The following is a 22,441-nucleotide window of genomic DNA, read 5'->3' as shown; positions in this document are numbered from 1 at the left end:
TGTTACATTTAAGCCCCATGGTAACTACCAAAAAATATCAGGGAATATGCAAGCTCATAACAGCAGAAGTTAGAGTTCAGTTTGCCAGGGACTGGGGAGAAGGGAACAGGGAAAACAGGGAGTTGAGGCATAATGGGTGTAGAGTGTCTGTTCAGGGGGTGGGAAAGTTTGGGTAATGAAAATGGAGGGTGGTGAGTGTTCTGCAATGTTGTGAATGCGATTAATCCCACTAAATGGTATGCTAGGGAACAACTGAGATGGGAAAGTTTGTTGTATATATGTTCCCACAATTTAGAAGAAGAGAGAAAGTAAAGAGACAAAGATAATGAAATGCAACACGTGATCCTGGACAGGGTCTGATAAAGCAGGAGAAAAGTCTCAAAAGGACACCACTGAGGTATATGAAAAATTGGAATGCAGACTCCAAGATTTATATCAATGTTAAATTTCTTGACCTTGGTAACGGCACTTAAGGTGGTCGTATGAGTGCACATCCTTTTTAGGAAATGTGCGTGGCAGGGTTAAGTGTGTAAGGAGCATGATGCATGCCCTACACTCAAGGGCTCGGGAAGCACACTGCTGGACAGACATGTAGGCGGCTATCTAGAGAAATGGGCCGCGAGGCCTGGGTGGCTAGGTGGAGTAAATGTGGCTGCGCAATCTGGGCATCTTGAAGGACAGGGGTATGTTGGAGTTTTCTGTATGGGATTTGTTTTGTTTCTGTAAGTTTGAAAGTATTTTAAAAATAATAATTAAAAAAAACAACAACTATGCATGCATTTCTGCCCAGAAGCCTGTTCACAAAAGGTAGCTGGAGTCCAACGTAAGAGTGATATGAAATGAGGAATGACACAGGGAAAAGACCTCTTCTGCTTCTTAAATTAGTTCTAAAAAGAGAGAATAAGGTAGGAAAGGGCTATAAAGAGGGAGAGATGAAAAGCTTTCTGTTCCATTGATCTTCTTTTTTTTTGAGTGTCTAACTCAGCTCTAATGGAAATATAATATGAACCACATATGTAATTTTAAATCCTCTAAAAGCACATTAAAAAGGTAAGAATAGGGGAGTGGGTATAGCTCAGTGGTTGAGTGCCTGCTTCCTATGTATGAGGTACTGGGTTCAATTCCCAGTACCTTGAAAAAGAAAAAAAAAGATAAAAAGATTAACCTAGGGAAGTGGATGTGGCTCAAGCAGTTGGGCTCCTGCCTCCCACATGTGTGGTCCCAGGTTTGGTTCCTGGTGCTTCTTAAAGAAAATGAGCTGATGCAAACACTGGTGCAATGAGATGATGCAACGAGATGGCTCAATGAGATGATTGAACCAGATATCTCAACAAGATGATGCAACGAGGAGAACCAATGAGAGACACAACAAGCAGGGAGCAGATGTGGCTCAAGTGATTGAGTGCTTCCCTCCCACATGGGAGGTCCTGGGTTCAGTTCTTGGTGCCTCCTAAAAGAAGACGAGCAGACAGAGTGCACACAACAAACAGAAAAAGAGAGCAGGCAGTGAGTGCAAACAAGGGTTTCGGCGGGGGTGTGGGGGGGTGATAAATAAATAAATCTTAAAAAGAAAAGATTAACCCAATACATTCAAAATATTATTTTGACATTGGACTAGTCACATTTCAAGGGCTCGACAGTGGCTAGGGGTTATCATATTGAACAGCACAATTTAGCATCCCAGAACCCCTTTCCTAAAAACCCTGCCCTGTGATCACAGCTTCTAAATTAACTTTTTCCTCTGTAATCCTGGGTTCTCCTGCCATAAATACTCAGCTTTCCCTGCAGGATAAAAATCTCACTTGCTTTGTCCGTCTTGTTCTCTGTCTGGCCCCACACCAGTTTCTGACCTTCAGTCACATGCTTCATTTCACTGCTCTTGCAGGAGGTAGGGGCATTTCTGGCCTCCTTCTTGTTTCATTGTCATATCCCTGGCGTATAGCATGCCGCCAGCCGGATTTGACTGCCTCACATGGGGGTGGCTCAGGGGATGTGGACAGGAGGGGGGTCCAGAGGATCCCATCGGGGTAAGCCATGACTGCCTTGCCTGGATGGGTCATGTCTGTACCTTTGGACGAGCTCTCACCTTTCAGGCTTTCCCCCTTCCAACTGGCTTCTTCCTTGTGGCCACTTGAAGTGGGCACAGAAGCTCCCACCCAGCAGGGCTGGGCAATGCCTGAGGCCAAACTGAATTGCATTCAGGCTTAAAGGAGCATCCAACTGGGGGCCAGGGCTGAGACCAAGGGCAGGGGCAGCCAACTGGGAATTGTCACATGATGGGACCCATGCAGCTATCTGGAGGAAGAGGGCTCTGTGCAGGGAGAGGACGTTTCTGCAGCTGGTGACAGCGTCTCAACAGTTTAGAGGAGGCCCCCTCCTGGGCATGGCCGAAGCTCGCAGTAGCAGCAGCTATCTCACCAGGCCAGTTCTCCTGCGTGGCTCTGGCTGTTGTCACTGTAAGCTCAGCTGAGAGCCTGTTCTTCCAGCACTTCCGATGATTATAGGAGCTACCTAATAACTCCCTTTCTGCCTGAACTCGGTAGTAATGGATTGGATTGTTGAAACCGAGAACGCTGACCCAATTTTAATGGATTCTAGTATCCATTTTAGGGTTTTCCTTTGTGCTGTTAAGGATATTTATACCTCTGTTATCTGATTTACCAACTTTAAATGAAACTTTTTGACCACTTGGCTATAAAAGGTTTGGAAACCAGCCTATTCATCCTCCTTTTTTTTTTTTAAGATTTATTTTTATTTATTTCTCTCGCCTTCCCTCCCACACCCCTGTTGTCTGCTCTCTGTGTCCATTCGCTGTGTGTTCTTCTGTGTCTGCTTGTATTCTCGGCGCGGCCGGGAATCTGCGTCTCTTTTTGTTGTGTCATCTTGCTGCGTCAGCTCTCCATGTACGGCACCACTCCTGGGCGGGCTGAGCTTTATTCATGCAGGGCGGCTCAATGCGGGGTGTGCTCCTTGCGCGTGGGGCTCCCCTACGTGGGGGACACCCCTGTGTGGCGCGGCACTCCTTGCGTGCAGCAGTGCCGCGCGTGGGCCAGCTCACCACACGAGTCAGGAGGCCCTGGATATTGAACCCTGGACCCTCCATATGGTAGGTGGACGCTCTATCCATTGAGCCACATCCGCTTCCCATCCTCAATTTTTATTATACAACTTCCCTCTGGCCCCAGAGTTCCCAAGCTGTGGACGGCTGACTTTTCTAGATAATTCTTACAAGGAGTCATAATCCTAAAAACTAAGGCTAGTTTTCTTGGAGCCCAGGAATCTGATTCTCCCCTTAGACAAGACTGTTTTCGTGTGTGCCCTATAAAAAGGAAGAGCTTGGGGGAGGAGGAAGGACCCTTCTATGGGAACTCGAACCCACACCATCTTCTCGATGACCCCTGACGTGTACATTCTAATAGAACCTGATGTGGAGGAGTTCCTTCTGAGCCCTGTTCCACCACAGTGGCAACCACAAAGGGTCTCACATTGCATGAGAGTAAAGAGTGTTTCTCAGAATGTAAAAAATAAATAAATCCTGGCGTCATTAAAGGGTCCATATACTGCAACTTCATGCATATTTAAAAAAAAAAAATCAATAGAGCAAAAACTACTATAACCAAAGTCAAAAGACAGATGACCACTGGGAAAAATACTTGCAACTCTTATCACAAAGGGTTGATTTCCTAAATACAAAGAGTCTCTGCAAATAAAAATAAAGACCAACATCCAAAAGGAAAATGGGCCAAGGAAAAGACCAAAATGTGTAATAATCCATGGTGTTGACAAGGGTCTGGGAAAAGGGACATATCATCTAAGGGGAGTGTAAAATGGTACAACTTCTAGGAAGGGCAACTTGGTAATATCTGTTTAAACGATAAATGTACAGACACCTTTTTTTTCTCCACATACCCTTTCATCAGCATTCCAATTCTAGGGATATATTCTCCAGATACACTCACATACATGCAAACAGAGGTTTGTACAATTGCAGCACTGTTTGTGAGAGGAAAAGATTTTTAAATCACCTGAAAACAACAAAGAGAATAAGAAACACCATTTTTGATGGAAAAACTAAGCCCCCCTACTCTGAACATTAACCTATACGAAGGCAGGCAGGCAGTTGCCTCCTGTGGGTGGTGATCATCCAACCAGGGTAAGAAAGGACATCCAGCTGGAGAGCTGGAAATTGCATATCATAGGCAGAGCTGGAAGGACTCAGAAAGCTCAAACGAGGTGAGCTCTCTGAGGTGCAAAAGCAACAAGACCTCGCTTAGAACAACGCTCTGTGCAGGCCGGCGGTCGGAGCTTCCTTGGACCCCATTTGAGACCGCGGAAGGGCAGGGGTAGCAGGGCGAGGGAAGGATCCTGCAGACTCACCGTCTTGGCACTGTGGTGCAGGGTGGAGGAGCAGCTGTGAAAAATAAGCAGCCTTGCAGTTGTTGACCTTTGCCTGTGAAGAGGAGGGGAGGCTAGACCAGCTCACACAAGCACACATACAAATCCCTGCTGGGATCCTGGGGCTCAGGGAGAGGTTTGGCACACGACTCTGGTAACTTGCCCACAAGTATTTCCACAAATAGGTTGTCTGGGCAGCAGGGTCTCCAGGAGAGACTATCCACGTTGTATTCCATAGGAATGGCGCCCTCTGGAGAGAATACAACTTGAATGCGGTCTCTTAGAAATGTGCGATGTCAGCCCTGCCCAAGAAGCGCCCACATTCAGAGGTGAGAAATATCCAAAAGGGAAACAGCGCACCCCGTTACAAAAAAGATAGAGCAGAAAAAAGAGAAGATCAATATGGAAAATGATTGGCAGATAAAGAACATATGCCAGAAAAATCTTGCCACAAAGTTGGTGAAAATCATGACCAAATAAATCTTCATGAACTCTAGGAACTCAAGAAAAATTAATCTCTGTATAACAAGAACTCAAAGCAGAGATATAAGAGCTCAAGGAAGAAATTACAACACAATCAAAGGAGATAAAAAATGACTTGGCATTTAAACATATATTTTCTTTGAGGTAGAATTTACATAAATGCTTAAATGTCTAGCTTAATGAACTTTTAAAAAGTAACCACAAACAGGGAAGTAGATATGGATCAAGCAATTGGGCTCCCATCTACCATATGGAAGGTCCAGGGTTCAATTCCTGGGGCCTCTTAGTGAAGGCAAGCTGGACCATGTGGCAGCTCATGTGGACAGCTGGCCCAAGCGGAATGCTGGCCCATGCAGGAGTGCTGGCCCATGCGACAAACTGGCCCGAGCGGAATGCTGGCCCATGCAGGAGTGCTAGTCCTTGCGAAAAGCTGACACAGTAAGATGTTGCAACAAAAAAAGACACAGAAGAGAGACAATAAGAGATGTGGCAGACCAGGGAGCTGAAGTTGCCCAAGAGACTGAATGCCTCTCTTCCACTCCGGAAGGTCCTAGGATCGGTTCCCAGCGCCACCTAAACAGAAAACAAGCAGACACAGAAGAAGGCACAGCAAATGGACACAGAGAGCAGACAACAAGTTTGGGGGGGAGAAATAAATCAATCTTATTTTTTCTTTTTAATTTATTTTATTTGTTCCTCCCCCCCCCCCCCCATTCGCCCCATTGTCTGCTCTGTGTCCATTTTCTGTGTGTTCTTCTGTGTCTGTTTGTATTCTCATTAGGTGGCTCCGGGAACCAATCCTAGGACCTTCCGGAGTGGGAGAGAGGCAATTACTCTCTTGAGCCACCTCAGCTCTCTGTTCTGCTGTGTCTTCTTATTTTCTCTCCTCTGTGTCTCTTGTTGTGTCATCTTGCTGCACCACCTCTCAGCATTGGCTGGTATCCTGCGTGGGGTGGATTTCCCATGCAGGGGGGCACTCCTGCACAGGGCAGCATTCCAGCATGGGCCGCCACTCTGCATGCGCCAGCTTGCCCTCACCAGCAGGCCCTGGGCATCGAACCCTGGACCTCCTATATGGTAGACGGGACCCCAATTTGTCGAGCTACATCTGTTCTGCATAAATAAGTCTTAAAAAAAAAAAAAAGTAACCACAAACCAACAACAGCAACAAACAAATGAGTAACAAGAAGCCCAGAATGAATGAATAGTACTACAATCTGGAAAGTTAAAGTGAAAATCAACAATGAAGTTGCTGTTATAACATTTATGATAAAATGTGAATATTAATGGCTAATATATATTGAAATCTTACTACGTGCCATTCACTGTGTTAAGAGCCGAATTTCATTTACTCGCTCCCAATGACACTATTTCATATGAAATAGGTTTTATTATTAACCTCATGTTACAGAAGAGCAGATTGAAATTCACTTTGGCATAAATTTGCCAGAACCCACAAAGTTAATTGCTAGAGCCAGATTCAGATCTGGTCATTTGACTTCAAAGCTATACTCTGTAACATACAAACACATCTCTATTGTAGGAAAAAAGAAAAATGGTCCAACCCCAATTAGGATGATGGAATGAAATGATTCAGGGCTCCCTCCATATACAGGAGCTTTGAACAACCAGAAATATCTTTCTCAAAGCTCCAGAAAACAGTTAAAGGACTGCAGTAACAGGACAAGAGCTTAAGAAAGGAAGAGGCTGCTTAGAAGCAGTGCGATCTCCTGGTGCACTGACAGTTTGGCACAGAGCCAGCCCATGCATCCAGAGTGGATCCCTGATTCTGGTTCTAGAGGGACCAGCGATACCCTCACACACATACCAGGAGCATGTACGTCAGGCCCAAATGGCCTGGTGGTGGCCTGGGGGAGCTGCCGCCCCAGAACTCGCACGGCATGTAGAAGGAAGTCAGCGAGCTTTCCTCTAGAATGCCGTGGGAGAGGAGGCAGGTTTTGTGCCTGTGACAAGTGATTGCTGAATGTAGGGCATACAGTGACGTGCCCGGGACCATGAGGAAACGGTTTCCTAGGGTAGAGGGTTCGTTCGTAAGCGTGTGAACAGGGGAATTCCTAGGACCACACGTGCATGCCCAAGACAAGACACAGGAGCAGAAAGGACCCAGGAGGCCTCCATGCTTTAGCCTGGAGCTGTTCTCTGAATTCTTTGCATGGATGAGCTCTGAAGCAGGCCCCTTGCACATGTCAATCTGCAAAGACTGGGAAAAGTGTTTTCTTTCTTTCCACCTGCTTTTTTTGTGTTTGTTTTTACTCCTGGAATTCAAGGAAAGCTGTCATAACACTAGCTGGATATAAGCTTAAGGAACAGACACCTCAAAGTCTAAATTCCAGCAATAACACATGAAAATATCAAAATGTCCAGATTTCAACAAAAGATTATGAAACATACAAAAACCCTGGAAGCAATGACCCGGGTAAAGGAGAGGATTAAAGCATTAGAAGCCATCAATGAGGAGAATCAGACCTAGACTCTCAGCCGCCAAGTCGCCTTCTACACACAGGGCAAATGCTAGGATGGGCCAGACACACACGCCCCCACTGTGAGCTCAAGCATTCCTCTACTCCCTCGGGAAGCGAGACCAGGGATCCGCAGTGGGGCGTGGCCTGTGCCTTCGGAAGGGGGTGGGGGAGGGGCTAGCAGGGGACCTATTATTTTTAAGTAGCCATTTTTCTTGATTCAGTGCTTGTCCTGTTACTGCAGTTCTTTAGCTGTTTTCTGGGGCTCTGAGAAAGACGTTTCGGACAGTTCCCGTTGATTGTTCAAAGCTTCAAGGGGTGGAGCTGGGAGCAGAGCCCTTTGATTAGGCAAACTTTTAACCTGAAAGTTAACAGTCACATATTTATTTGATTAGAACTTATTTACTGTATATATGATGCATTCATGGATGAAATAATGCATAAAATTAATTTTTAAAATTATTTGGAAGAATTCAAGAAGGAAGACGAAGAAAAAGAAATTTAGCATCATAGAGCTAATGATAACAATAGGAACAGGAAAGAAACAGATGATGAACAGTGCTGAAAACCTAGTAAAGAAAACAGGGGAAAGGCTTGAGAAAAGTGAGCCAAATGAATTGAAAATGAACATTTCGAATTGTCAACAAGAAGACATGTCCCAATAAAGCTACTGGACTTCAATAAAAAGAGAAAAAAAATACTTTGGGTATTCATACAAAATCATCAAGTCACCCAGAAAATTAGAAGTTTCAGACTGGCTTTAGGTTTTTACACAATACCATTCAATGATAGAAAACAAGACAGTATTCCTGATATAGAAAAAATGTGATCCAAGAATTTCATACTTGGTCCAACTCTCATTTAAATATAAATGCTATAAATGAATATCTTCACAATGCCAAAATCAAGGAATGCAGCTTCCTTTCTGGAGGGAAGTGCCAGAGGATGGATTTTAGCCAACCAAAAGAGGATAGAGAATTTGGAGCAGTGCATTCATTCGATGAGAGAGGACAAAGAAGAAGGCTACTCTGCCAGCTTCTTGTTTATGACTCTAGGCAAAAGTTGAGCATGAAACTCGTCCAAGGGGATCACCAGACTGGGAAGAGTAAGGCTTTGCCCTGAGAGAATACCAAGCAAACAGCTGGGGCTAGGCTAAACTCAAGAAGCAGCCAGACCGTAGACGGGCTATAGGGCCAGCAGGAACCACAGCAAAGCTGAAAGCCAGGAGATTCCCTTGCCCCACCGAGCTGAGTGGACCACTCACAAGCCACAGGCACACAGCCTTCAGCTGTGAAAAACAATGAGGCAGAGTATATCCAGGTAGCCTTGAGGTCAGCAGATGCCAGGTGGCATACCTGAAGCACAAAGCCAGGGGTTCCTTCCCCTAACTCCACCACTAAGGAAGCAATAAGTTCCCTTCTTCTATAAATCCACATGCATCTTAGGACGGGCAAGAGGAAATGGAGCATTTCAATCCCAAAACAGGAAATGTTAACATATACTGGGTGCTCAGTGTGTGCTAAGCAATGTTATAAGCTAAAGAGCTTATAACATTATGTATTTATTTAATTCTTACAACTGCAAAAGGTCAATAGTATTATTATCCCCCTTGTAAAGATGAGGAAACTGAGGCATGGGAAAGGTTAAGGAGCATGTCTCAGGTCACACAGCAAGTAAGTGGTCAAACTGAAATAAGAGTACAGACAGTCTGGCTCCTGAGCTCACTTTCAAACCACTACCTGAAAAGATTGTTTTGATCCATCAATGAAGATAAACCTGAATGTTTAAAAACAGGGAACTCAGCTTAACGCAGCGGTTACAAAGAAAGAGGCAGCTTTAAATGCGATAATACGGAATTATCTCCAAGACATATTAAGAGAAAAGAGCAGGATATAGAAAAGTATGTTCTAGGGTACCTTTATAAATAAAAGGCTTCATGAACATAAATGCTTGTATCTGCATAGATACTTCTGGAAATATGCCTCAGAACTCACAATGGTTATTATCTTTAGAGAAAGGGACGAGGAATCCATTTGATAGGGACTAAGAGGAAACTGATTTTCATTTTATTCCCTTTTGAGCCTTTTAAATTTTGTACTATTTGCATATATTACCTAGTCAAAAGTATGTAAATTAAATACATAGTAATAAAGAAAGCTGGGGGGTCTCCCAAGGACAGGGGATGATAAAGAAGGCCATCATCCAAGGGAGGCCCTCTGGCAGGGGGAAGTTTCTCTAGAATTAATTCCAAAGTAGAAGGAATTCCCTCCAAAGAAAACCAAGAAAACAAACATGGCGGGAGGTTTCTTTGGGAGGTTCTGACTCACCTTCACGTGAGATTCTAGATTCCAAAGGGCAGTGTGAGGCCACTGTGTGGAAATTTCAAAGAAGGTGCCAAGAACACCTACAAGGGACCCAGATTTAGGTCCTACAGTGTTGAGAGGAGGATTTCCCTGGAGTGAGCTGAGCTCTGAAACCTCCTCCTCAAATGGACAGGGAGGCTTCAGCAGGGGCCTTTAGAGAAGTCTACATGTGCCCCTTGGAGGTTTCTTGTCATTATGGGAAAAAGCTTAGGGGACAAGGGCAGCAGAGAGGAGGCTGCGCCTGGGAAACGGGGCCACCCCACCAAGTCAGAACACAAATCCCAGGGCTGTTGTCCACAGGGCAACGATGGATCCTGTCCGGCAGGGCAGCTTGCTGGAATGAGGGGACATAAGAATGAAGAATCCTGCCAGAAACAGATGGCAATGGGGAGAGCAGGGCAGGCACAGGAGAAAGGGCACGTCTCAGGTCAAAGGACTGGTCTCCAAAAGGCCCAGGAGAAGAACTTACGAAGAACGTAGCGAACTGCCCATAAGAGTCTGGGGCAGACTCTTGGTAGGCCCAGAGAGAGTGAAGCCATTTAGTCCCATCCAGGTTGGCCACTTTCTTGCCCCTCTCTTCTCGCCTTCCTACCAGGCTAGATGGCTTCTAGGTAGGGGTGGGGAGGTGGAGTAAGCAAAGGAGCAGCAGTTTATCCCTCCCCCTTCCTGGATCACATATTCTCACCTGAGACAGGCCCCAGCTGAAGGAAGGGCACTGCTTTATTAGCAACGCCACTTTATTAGTAGGCTGAGGCTGTGTCTGTGACTTAAAGCCACTGCCAGGGTTTGTTATTGCCTGAGGGTGACCAGAGACCTGAAAGAAGTGCTTGAGTTTTCATGCAGAGGGCAAGGCAAGGGCTTTCCCCACTGAACACGTTTCATGGGAGAAAAGGAGGTTAAAAATAAAGTTCCTTCCATAATGACAAAGCACACATCTGCTTGTTCCATGAGCCAGTTGCACAAAGGATTAGTTAAGCAAGAGTAAATTCAAAGACCTGCCTTTTGCGTGAGAATATTTTCTTTACTTTCCATTCTATTATATCATTAACAAACATGGAAGTCTATTAACATGTATCAAGTGTAGAGATTGATATTTGTGTAGACATCAGAGAAAGAATAAAAAGGCGACAAACATGTAAGATTTCTATCAACTATCTGCACCTGAAGAAAGTCATACAAAATGATGCAGTATACGAAATGTTTAATATCAACAATTCACAACTTAACATCAAAGCTGATGACTATTGTTCACTGATTCAAGCATGTCATTGATGACTTAATCCTCCCCTTAGGTTTGTGATTTCACATGTAAGAAGGGGTACTGACTCCTTCTTCTCTTTCTCCTTCCACTGCCCTCCTCCTAGAGCTTCTCTCTTAAGCATTCTATAAATTTATTTATCCTAATAAATCAAGTTTTTGTGTCCCAGTTTTAGTACATAACCTGTAGCCTGCTATATTTTGAGCCAAATGGCACATTTTATTTCTTCATGTCATATAAAATAAGATATTTTCTTTTCTTAAGTCCTGACTCTTCTCCTTTACATCCTGATATAGAGGAATCTCTGTTGAACATTATTTGTGGAATTTGGAAATAGGTCACAAAAACTGCGAGCTTATTCTTTATTTTAGTGTGATGAATAATCTTGGAAATTTATGGTAGAAGTCACCTAAAAATGATGTTTCATCTTTTCCTGTGCCTGCAATGAACTTGTGGATATTCAGAGACCAAGGTCAGCTATATTATATGTAATTTTAAAAATTACCTTATAATAATTATAGCTTATTCAAAGACAATAGAGCCAATTGCCCAGAACTGTGTATTTTCTTTCTATTTCAAGATAATAATGTCTGTCCCTTTTGTAATGACAATCATCTAAGCCAAAACCTCATTTTGGAAGTTTAGGTTTTTCACATATGCAATATTTTCCCAGTGTTTGAGGAAGGCTTATATATTTGTGGTGAAGGTACAGTTATTATTTGAAATTTCTATAAACATTTCATTCCCCACATATTTGCATTTCAGATCATAGGCAAAGGCTAATTTCCTAATATATCAAGAGACTCTACAAATCAACAAGAAGAACAACCCCACAACAGGAAAATGGGCCATCTGCCAAAATTCTGACTGGTTCCCACAAAAAGAAACATAAATAAATCTTATACAAATGAAAAGATGCTCAGCATAGTCATAACAAGAGAAATGAAACTTGAAGTGATACTACAAAAGCACTTTCACCTACCTGATTTGTAAAGATCAAACAGTTTGATGACACGTCTGATTAGCAGTGCTGTAGGAAAGCAGGAACTTATCCATTGCTGGTGTGAGTGTAAATTGGTACAACTTTTGAAGAGGGCAATTTGACAATATCTATAAAAATTTTACCAGTGGATGTACTTGTCAAAACTTGCAGAACCATATACTGCCAAGGGTAAATTTTACTGGATATAAATTATATCCTAATATTTTTAAATGAGAAAAAACTAAATATTAGTCTCCTCAAAATAAATTTCATATTGCCCTTAAAGAGAACAAGGCTGACCTATATCTCTTGGTATGCAAACCCTAAGATATAATTAAGTAAAATAACCAGGGCACAAATGGCATTTATAGTATATTCCTTTTAAGCAAAGACAAATAGTGACGCACACCTATCCACAAATATAGGTCTATAGATGCCTATTACCTCAGAAGCCTACAAACAAACCATTGCCACCTCTGGGGAAGGGGCCTGGCAGCCAGAAGGTGAAGGGAGATTTACCTTTCACCATATTTACTTTCATATTGCTTGGACTTTTTGTTAACTATGGAATTGTATTACTTTTTCAAGGATAACAAAACCTTAAAACATGGGGAAAATCACAAACACACATACCATTGACCCAAAAACTTCACTTCTAGAAATGTATTCCAAAGATAAACTCACCCAAGTGCAGACTGATGTATGCATAAGGCCATTCACCATAGCACTGTTTGAAAGAACCAAAGATTGGAAACAACCTAAATGCCCATCAATAGGACATTAGTGAAATCACGGCACTATGAAATAATGGACTACTTAGAGGCTATAAAAAAGAATGAAGAAGCTCCTTGTAGCAGTTTGATATGGTTATGAATTCCAAAAATAGATATTGGATTATGTTTGTAATCTGATTGATACCTGGGCATGACTGAGGTATGATCAGGGCATTGAGCAAAGAACAGAGTTGAGGGTTTTCTGATGTTGGAGTTTTGATGTTGGAGTTTGATGCTGAAGATTAAGCTGGAGCACCAGGAAGTCAGCTCACAGAGGAAAGAGAAGCCAGCCCCAGGAAGAGAGGAACCTTGAACCCAGAGAGAAGCAGGACCTCGGGAGGGAGGAACCCAGGAAGCCTGAACCCTCACAGACGTCAGCAACCATCTTGCTCCAACAAGTGAAAATAGACTTTGGTGAAGGAAGAAACTTATACTTTATGGCCTGGTATCTGTAGGCTCCTACCCCAAATAAATACCCTTTATAAAAACTAACCAATTTCTGGTATTTTACATCAGCACATCTTTGGCTGACTAATACACTCCTTATGAACCAAAATGGAAGTAGCTCCAAGATACCTTGAGTGAGAAGAGCAAGGTACAGAGTTGTACATATAGCATTGCACCATTTGAGTAAAAAGGATGCTTATATGCATTTGCTTAAATATGCATAAAATCATATGCATATATTGGTTTGAAGCTATACCTACAACAGAAAAACTTGTCCTTAAATCTAATCCATTCCTGTGGTGTGAACTATTATTGTAAGAAGGGCCTTTTGATGAGGCTACTTGAGTTAAGGTGTGTCCTACCTCAATCAGAATGGGTCTTAATTCTATTACTGAAACCCTTTCTGAAAGAATGAAATTCAGACAGACAGAGAGAAAGCACAGAAGTAAGAAGCCGAAACCAATGAAACCCGGAAGAGGAGAGACCAGCGGATGCTACCATGTACTTTGCCACGTGGCAGAGGACCCAAGGACTGCTAGCAGCCAGCCCCACAACATCACAATCTTCAGAAAGAAAGCATGACCTTGATGACAACCTGACTTAGATTTTTTCCTGGTCTCAAACCATGAGCATGGTTTCATGGTAGTTGCTTGGGCGGCCTGGGTAACTGAGAGAATGGAATATTATTTAGCCATTAAAAGGAATGATGCCCTGATGCATACTACAATATGGGTGAACCTTGATGACACCATGCCAAGTGACATCATCTAGACACAAAAGGGAAAATATTGTACGATTCCACTTATATGAAATAACTAGAATATGCAAATTCATAGGGACAAAAAGTAGAGTACAGTTTTCCAGGGGCAGGTGTGAGGGGGTGATGGTAGTACAACATTTTGAATGCAATTAATACCACTGAACTGTATGCTTGAAAGTAGTAAAAATGGGAAATTTTATGTTATATATGTTACCACAATAAAAATTTAAAAACAAAATAATCAAAACTCCAGATTTCCTGATATAGTACTACTAACACAATATACAACAGGCCTAATTTATGAAAATAACCTTTGTTTAGCATAATTAATGCATCCTTTACCATCATAGAGCAGAGTTGGTCGTACAGTTTCATTAGTGCATGCAAATAACCTGGCTCTGTTTCCAGGGAACTCTCCAGGTAGGTGAACGGTTAGGCTGGCCACCTGTCTTACAATGACGTCACTGCGATCAATCTCAAAAGGTTTCTCAGCCTTTGACAGGCTGTGGACACCTGTGGTGGAAAGCAGGCAGAGGGTACCATGGGCAAGCCCAGAGGCCTTGGCTTAGGAGGGAAGTTTTTCTGAATTAAGCAGGTTATCTCCCAGTGATCTTTTCCAGGCACAAAGGGCCCTTCAGCAAGCACAGAGCTCCTGGTGTGTGCAGCCGGGTAGCTGTGTGCCTGTTTTCCAGGAGGGTACAGTGTGAGTACAAGAAAGAGCCAGAAAAGTCCAAGCTCAAAGGCTAAGATAGAACTTATATAAATGATACTCTTACATATACCAGTAATAGACATTTCTAAATATCTTCAGGACTACTTTAGTCCATGATAATAAGAAACAACCTAGATTTTAAAAGGAAACTAATACACAGCCTCAAAGCATATTGCTATGATAATGATTAGAGTACATTACGTACATAATGTCAAGAGAACTAATTAAAACTCTTCTATTTTGTATTATAGGATGAGTAGACAATATTATTTGAAAAAAAGACCGTAAAAATATTGGACAAAATTAGCGATAAGTGCATTTACTCCCTAATAAGTATTTTCAATATTAATTTTTATAACATTTTCAGTGTCTGAGAATGTTTCTTGGTCGTGAAGGATTCTGAGCTTCCACATAAGAACTCTTTGGTAGCAAGCAAGAGAAAATCTGACCCAAGCACTGACTTAAAACATGAAATTACTCGACTATGTAACTGAAAAGTTCAGTAAAAGGGCTGGCTGCTATCTTGGCTTAAAGGAAGAAATGATAGCATCAGAGTCTTTCTCTCCCCTCCATCTCTCTATCTCTCTCTACAACTCCATTCTCAGACTGGTTCCCACTTGAGGCCGCAGCAACTCTGTGGTTCACATTCTCTCTTGGGAAAAACCCAGCAGGACAGAGAAACAATCTCTCTCCCAGAAGTTGGAGCAAAAGTATCACTAATTCTCTTGGGCTCTGAATGAGACTTCTATTCATCAATTAGTCTGGCCAGGGGAATGAAATTTTTGGATTGATGGAGGTCACAAGTCTTGTGCCTCAAGCCAGGGGTAAAGCCCCAGCCAAAGCAGCCCCGCTGAGGAGGCTGGGATTTCCACAGATGGGAAGTGGAGTACAGTTACCAAAAAAGGGGTGGCTGCATGATGGGCAGTGAAGAGAACAGCTGTCAGTGAGCAGCTGTAGGCTGAGTTAATTGATGTGCAATGGAAATCCAGTAGGAATGATGATCTGCCAAAAACAAGAAAGGCACACTGAAAGAAAGAGGGTGGAAAATAGGAAATGTTTATACCCATCACTTGACATTAATATTTTAAATTAAAGAAGTCAGTGTTTCAGGACTTGGCATGCAGTTTCAAAAGGAAAGAATAATTGCTTTATTCTTCCAAACTAAAAGCTTCGTAAAGATAAGCTTGGAGAAGAATTTTTTTTATCATGAGAATTATTGCAAATATCAGATTATTCTGATCTAAAAGCATGTCAGAAATAAAAAGACAGTACTGGGAATCAGCCCCTGTCAATTCTAGATGGAATGTCTTATTTGAAAATGATTTATTCTTTTCCATGTAAGGCTCTTTTATAATATGTAAATTGGAGGTGATTCGTACAACTCAGGTAGTAGTAAGAGAGAGTTAGAGCACGAAGTTTGGGTGAGGAGCTGAGTGACTTTTTTAAAAAGTTTTGCCGTCAGTTTCTGTACAATCACATCAAGCCGTTAATGGCAAGAAATTTAGTCTAAGAATTGTTTTCTTAGTCACGGCAGAGAATTAATAAATTAACATAGGAAAAAAATAGCTTACTGGTTTCTTTTTTTTAAGATTTATTTTTATTTCTCCCCCCATTCCACACATTGTCTGCTCTCTGTGTCCCCTTGCTGTGTGTTCTGTGTCTGCTTGTATTTTCATTAGGCGGCTCCGGGAGCCGATCCTGGGACCTTCAGGAGTGAGAGAGAGGCGATGACTCTCCTGCACCACCTCAGCTCCCTGTTCCGCTACATCTTCTTATTTTCTCTCCTCTGTGTCTCTTGTTGCATCATCTTGCTGTGCCAGCTCTCACTGTCGGCCACCACTCCTGTGCAGGGTGGCTTTTCCTGCGCTTGGGCAGCATTCCCACACACAGCGGCCCTCCTGCGTGGGGCCACATCCCGGCTCGCCGAGTGGGCCAGCTCGCTGCATGGGCCAGCTGGCCCTGGGCATCAAACCCTGGACCTCCTATATGGTAGACAGGAGCCCGACTGGTTGAGCCACGTCCGTTTCCTGTTTACTGGTTTCTGAAAAAGCATTGTCTTGTCCTTGAGAGAGGGCCTGGTGGACTGAGCATGCGTACTTTCTCCTGAACTAAACTACTCTAACAGGCACTATTGGTGGCTCACCCAACAGCTATTCCCCATTTCCCTCGAAAGAAAGAAAGAAAGAAAGAAAGGAAGGAAGAAAGGAAGAAAGGAAGAAAGGAAGGAAGAAAGGAAGGAAGGAAGGAAGGAAGGAAGGAAGGAAGGAAGGAAGGAAGGAAGGAAGGAAGGAAGGAAGGAAGAAAGAAAGAAAGAAAAGAAAGAAAAGAAAGAAAGAAAGAAAACAAAGCCCTATTTTGATTGGGCCACCAAGTGCCCAGCTTTAGGGTCTAAGTAAACCATGGCATTTCCCTTTCTTCAGTCTAGGGATGGGCATGTGATCAAGGTCTGGTCCAAGAAGTTGTTGCTGGGGGTTCTTCCTCCTTACGGGGTCCTAAGGGAAGAAAGGAAAAGCCCCTCTGCTCCAGGCTCCTTCCCTGCTGCTTGGGACCTGGCCAGGCTGATGATGTAATGTTTAGAGCAGCTGCGCCACCTTGTGGCCTGCAGGAGAAGACCCGGGGAACAGCCAACTTCTGCCCAGAACCCGAGGGGTGGTGCAAACTGCATTTTGTTACGTGGCATGTTATGAGCGCTGTGGGTTAGGACACTTTGAGTTAGATATTCTGTTGCTTTCAGCCAAAATAATTTCTAATTGATATAGCTCCTCCTCCAATTTCTGATGCGTGGTTGCCATACTAAATAACACAGAGCTAAATTCGGAGTTTACATTGGCCTCGCAAAGCCTAAAAATAAAGGACTAGCTTTCAAAAATCTTTTTTTTTGAAGAACAATTATTTCTTAAACTGCTCTATTAGTTCAAGTTCGGTCCAGTGCTGTTTTAAACTGTTCTTTTTAAAATTTTTATTGTGGTAACATATATTGAAAGTAATTTTCCAATTTTAACCACTTTCAAATATACGATAAAGTGGTGTTAATTAGATTCACAATGTTGTGCTACTACCAATACCGTCCAATACCAAAACTTTTCCATCACTGCCAACAGAAACTCTGTACCAACTGAACTTTATTTATTTATTTATTTCTCCCCCTTCCGCCGCCCCCCCCCCGCCCCCATTGTCTGCTCTCTGTGTCCATTCGCTGTGTGTTCTTCTGCATCCCCCTGTATTATCAGGTGGCACTGGGAAACTGCATCTCTTTTTTGGTTGTTGCCTCATCTTGCTGCGTCAGCTCTCCGTGTGTGCGGTGTCCTGGTGGGCTGTGCTTTTTTTCTCACGTGGGGCTGCTCTCTTGCCGGGCACACTCCTTGTGCGTGGGGTTCCCCTACGTGGGGGCGCCCATGCGTGGCACAGCACTCCTTGAGCATGACAGCACTGCACATGGCCCAGCTCACCACACGTGTCAGCAGGTCCTGGGTATAGAACCCTGGATCCCCCATGTGGTAGGCAGACACTCTATTAGTTGAGCCAGGTAGCTTCCCCAATTGAGCATTAACTCCCCCTCTGGCCCCTGGTAACCTATACTCTAATTTCTGAATTTGCATATTTCAATTATGTACATCAGTGAGACCACACAATATTTATCCTTTTGTGTCTGGCCTATTTTACTCAACATGATGTCTTCAAAGTTCATCCATATATCAGAACTTCATTCCTTGATTCAGCTGAATAATACTCCACTGTATATAGATTTTATTTATCCACTCATCTGCTGATGGATACTTGGGTTGTTTATACTTTTTGGCTATTGTGACTGGGGTCCTGTGGCCATTTGAGATTATTTTGTGAACCCCCAAAAGAGAAAGATTACGTTTATAAACTAACCCATTTCTCTGGGCATGATACCCTTTGACTGCATTAAATTCAGCTGAAGGGCCTTTGATTAGATTACTTGATAGGATCGCTTTAGGGTGTTTGATTGGACTATGCCAGTGAGGCGTGTCTCAGGTTGAGTACCTGCCCCTTGCTGGGTGTGATATAAACAGACCCACATAGACAGAGACAGAGGAAAAAGGGAGCCAGCATGTTTGATTCTGCGATGTGAGAGAGAGGATTGCTTCGGCATGAAGCCTCTGAAAGGCTGAGCCCAAGGAGCAGCTCAAGAGGAGACCAGCCCAGCTATAGACCTGAGAGCTTACAGTTGAACTTAGAAAGAGAACAGAACAGCTGAGACGGATATAGGTGACCCAGAAAGAGACAACCCCTCTGTCTGGTTGCCCTGAGCTGAGTTCTGGGTGATGGTACAGCCCAGAAGGGAAGGCAGAGACCAGGCAAAGATTTTCTGCCATCTTGCTTCAACACATGGCAGCTGACTTGGGTGAGAAAGCACCTCTTACGGTGCCTTGAGTTGGACTTTCCATGACCTTGGAACTGTAAGCTTTCACCCCAAATAAATACTCTTTATAAAAGCCAACACGTTTCTAGTGCTTTGGATCAGCAGCCCTTTGACAAACTAAAACAGTCTGCTATAAATGTCAGTGTGCAAATATTTGTCTGACTCCCTGCTTTCGATTCTTTTGAATATATACCTAGAAGTGGGATTGTTGGGTCACATTGTAATTCTAAACTTATGAGGAACTGTCAAACTGATTTCCACAGAGGCTGCACAATTTTACATTCCCACCAATAGTGTACTAGGGTTCACCAACACATTATTTTCCTTTTTAAAAAATAGCCATTCTAACGGGTGTGAAGGAGTACCTCATGGTGATTTTAATTTGCATTTCCCTAATAACTAACGATGTGTAGCATCTTTTCATGTACTTATTGGCCATTTGTATACGTTTTTGCAGAAAGGTTTATTCAAGTCCTTTGCAAATTTTTAGTTGGGTTATTTGTCTTTTTCTTGTTGAGTTGTAGGAGTTCTTTATATATTCTGGATATTAAGTCCTTGGCAGATATACAGTTTCCAAATATTTTCTCCTGTTTTATAGGTTATCTTTTCACTTTCTTGATAAAGTCCTTTCATACATGAAAGTTACACATTTTAATGAAGTCCTATTTATATTTTCTTTTGTTGCTCATATTTTCGGTATAATCTAAGAATTCATTGCCTAATACAGGTCCTGAAGATAGTCTCCTATGTTTTCTTCTAAGAGTTTTATAGTTTTAGTTCTTATATTTAGGTCTTTGATTGATTTTGAATTTATTTTCTTTCACATTGTAGATATCCAGTTTTCCCAGCACCATTTGTTGAAGAAACTACTCTTTCCCCATTTAGTGGATTTGGCACCCTTGTAAAAAATCACTTGGAGGGAAGCGGATGTGGCTCAAACAATTGGGCTCCTGGATGGGAGGTCCCTGCTTCAGGTCCTGGTGCCTCCTAAAGAAGACGGCAAGCTGGCATGACAGGCAGGCATGGTGAGCTGATGCAACGAGATGATACAACAAGATGACGCAACAAGAGACACAAGAAGAAAAAACATGAGTGACACAGGAAAGCAGGTAGCAGAGGTAGCTCAAGCCATTAGGCACTTCCCGCCTACATCAGAGGTACTGGGTTCAGTTCCCAGTCTTCCTAAAGAAACAGGGAGACAAACAGACACAGCAAGTACAAACAACACGGGGTGGGGAGAAATAAACCTTTTTAAAAATCCATTGGCCATAGATGTGAGGGTTTATTTCTCAATTCCCAATTCTATTCCATTGGGCTATATTCCCATCCTTGTGCCAGTACCACACTGTTTTGATTACCGTAGCTTTGAAATAAGTTTTAAAATCAGGAAGTGCAAGTCTTCCAATTTTGTTCTTTTTCAAGATGGTTTTAGCTATTTGGGTTTCCTTGCTCTTCCATATGAATTATTATTATTATTAAAAACTATTTCAAATTCACAAAAATAAAAGAACAGAAAAAGACAGCTGAATGAGTTATGGAAATATTACTCTTAAAAAGTTCTTTTCAGGCACTTTTATCTCATGTAATTCTAGCTGCTAATTCGGTTGTTCCTCTAGAGTTCAGAAAGATACACTGAAGAACACAGAGTAGTTAAATGACATAGTCAAGGTCTCCTTATTAATGAAAAAAATGAAGAAGAAAAAAAAAGCGTAATCATCTTTATATCTCATAAGATCAAACCCCATATTCTTTTTTCACCTTTAGAATTAATATAGTACCAATTTTCTTTAGCTACAAAAACATTACAATATTGTTGTTAACTATAGTCCATAAACTACATTAGTTCTATATTTCCCATGTATCACCACATTATTAATACCCTGTAGAAGAACATTCCTGTATTTATATTATTAACCACAATCCTCATATACTTCCAAAATCATTGCTATACATTCCCAATATTAACCTTCAGCTGTCCTCCAACTAATTTCCTGGATTACTTGTTTCAGCCACAATTACATTAATAAATCAACAGTGTTTGTTACATTCATTGTAATGTGCTACCATCAAGTCCAACCATTACCACATACATTTGACCTATTATACATTCTACATGCATCCATCATCTTCTCCCCTTTCTCATTCCACATTCCATCTCCTACCAATCCACACTTTACATCCAACTCCATAAGTCTACTCATTATATTTAGTTCATATTAGTGAGACCATACAATATTCATCATTTTGTATCTGGCATATGTCACTCAACATAATATCGTCAAGGTTTCTCTACCTTGTCATGTGCTTCCCATTGATTTCTTCTTACAGCTGAATAATATTATATCGTATAAGTATACCACGTCTTGTTTATCCATTCATCAGTTAATGGACACTTGGGTTGTTTCCATCTTTTAGCAATTGTGAATAATGCCACAGTGAACAATGGTGTGCAAATATCTGGTTGTGCCCTTGCTTTCAGTTCTTCTGAGCATATTCCTAGAAGCAGTATTCCATATGAATTTGATGACTGACTTTTCCATTTCTGAAAAAAACGCTGTTGGAAACTTGATTGAGATCGCATTGAATTTGTAAATTGCTTTGGGTAAAATTGGCATTTTAACGATATTTAATCTTCCAATCCATGAACACAGCATGTCCTTCCATTTATTTTGGTCATCTTTAATTTCTTTCAGCAATGTTTTATAGTTTTCCAGACACAAATCTTTTACATCCATGGTTTGAATTATTTCTAGTTATTTGATTATTTTAGTTGCTATTGTAAATGGAATCGATTTCTTGACTTCCTTTTCAGATTGTTCATTACCAGTGTATAGCAACACCACTGATTTTTTGTGTTGATCTTGTCCCTGCCACTTTGCTTAATTTGTTCATTAGTTCTAGTAGCTTCGTGTAGACTTTCCAGAATTTTCTAAAAATAGGAACATGCAATTTTCAGGATGGGAAAAATTTTAATTCTTCCTTTCCAATGTGAATGCTTTTTATTTCTTTTTCTTGCTTAATTCCTCAGATGTTTAATCCTTTTAATGTGCTTGGTCCAGTGTTGTTTTTATTGTTTTGTGTCAAAAAAATTTCAAACCAGACCATTTTTATCATTTCCTGTTGGAGGTCATTAAATAAATGTATTAGATGACTTTCCATCAGAGCTAATACTGTCCTCTGTTTCAATCAGTAAACTTTGAAGAAGGACATTTTCAGCTTATGATAAGGAAGAACTTTCACTCAAAGCCTGGAAAAGACATGGCTGGCTACTCCAAAGACAGCGGGAAGCCTCACCCGTAAGAGGAGTTTTAAGTACAAATGGAATGACAGGGCTTTGTAAAGCAGCAGAAGGAAGTCAACTAGGTGAGGTTCCCTGCAACTCAGATTCAAGGATTGCT

General features: G+C 42.1%; 1 long non-coding RNA gene across 1 annotated transcript in view; it reads left to right on the top strand.

Moving 5' to 3' along the window:
• Positions 1-22,199, top strand: part of LOC131275947 (uncharacterized) — a 33,243-nt gene extending 11,044 nt beyond the window's left edge. The window contains exon 3 of the long non-coding RNA XR_009183413.2: positions 19,875-22,199. This is a non-coding gene — a long non-coding RNA (uncharacterized lncRNA). The remainder of the gene's footprint in view (positions 1-19,874) is intronic.
• Positions 22,200-22,441: the final 242 nt, after the last annotated feature.

The sequence above is a fragment of the Dasypus novemcinctus genome, chromosome 25 (assembly GCF_030445035.2).
Source record: "Dasypus novemcinctus isolate mDasNov1 chromosome 25, mDasNov1.1.hap2, whole genome shotgun sequence".
NCBI classification, from domain to species: Eukaryota; Metazoa; Chordata; class Mammalia; order Cingulata; family Dasypodidae; genus Dasypus; species Dasypus novemcinctus.
The sequence above is the reverse complement of the archived record's forward strand: the minus strand, read 5'-3'. Positions and strand labels throughout refer to the sequence as shown.